Consider the following 637-nt stretch of genomic DNA (forward strand, 5'->3'; position numbering starts at 1 on the left):
ACACGGGTGCCACCCGTCCATACTGTCCACTACAGCTCTCCTCTGTGACACTAGGACGCAGCCTCACGACTCACACCAGATGCCGTGTGGGGCAGCCACTGCAGTCAGAGCAGCTCCCGGGGAGGCTCAGCCAGGCTCAGCTGTGCTATGGTCGGGACACTCCCTCTGCAGAGAGCAGAGCACGCCGAGGACGGCCAGCACGAGTGCAAGGGAGGGCCACACATGTCCACACGCTAGCCACATGTGCACGTGCTCAACAGCACACGCCCCCTGGTGCTTACAGCCATGCAGCACACCCAGCACGTACACGGCAGCACACTCCCCACTCCCCGTGCTTACAGGCATGCAGCACGCCCAGCACATACATGGCAGCACATGCCCCCTGGTGCTTACAGGCATGCGGCACGCCCAGCACGTACACGGCAGCACACGCCCCACTCCCCGTGCTTACGGGCATGCAGCACGCCCAGCACATCCACGGGCCCCCTGGTGCTTACAGGCATGCAGCACGCCCAGCACGTGCTCGACAGCACACGCACCCGGTGCTTACTGCCATGCGGCATGCCCAGCACATACACGGCAGCACACGCCCCCTGGTGCTTTGAGGCCAGCAGCACGCCCAACACGTCACGCGCAG

General features: G+C 64.8%; 1 protein-coding gene across 1 annotated transcript in view; it reads right to left on the reverse strand.

The window, feature by feature from the left end:
* CACNA1B (calcium voltage-gated channel subunit alpha1 B) overlaps window positions 1-637 on the reverse strand; it is a 179472-nt gene that overhangs the window by 126738 nt on the left and 52097 nt on the right. The window lies entirely within an intron of this gene.

The sequence above is a fragment of the Tupaia chinensis genome, unplaced genomic scaffold (genome assembly GCF_000334495.1).
Source record: "Tupaia chinensis unplaced genomic scaffold, TupChi_1.0 Scaffold142100_1, whole genome shotgun sequence".
NCBI lineage: Eukaryota > Metazoa > Chordata > Mammalia > Scandentia > Tupaiidae > Tupaia > Tupaia belangeri.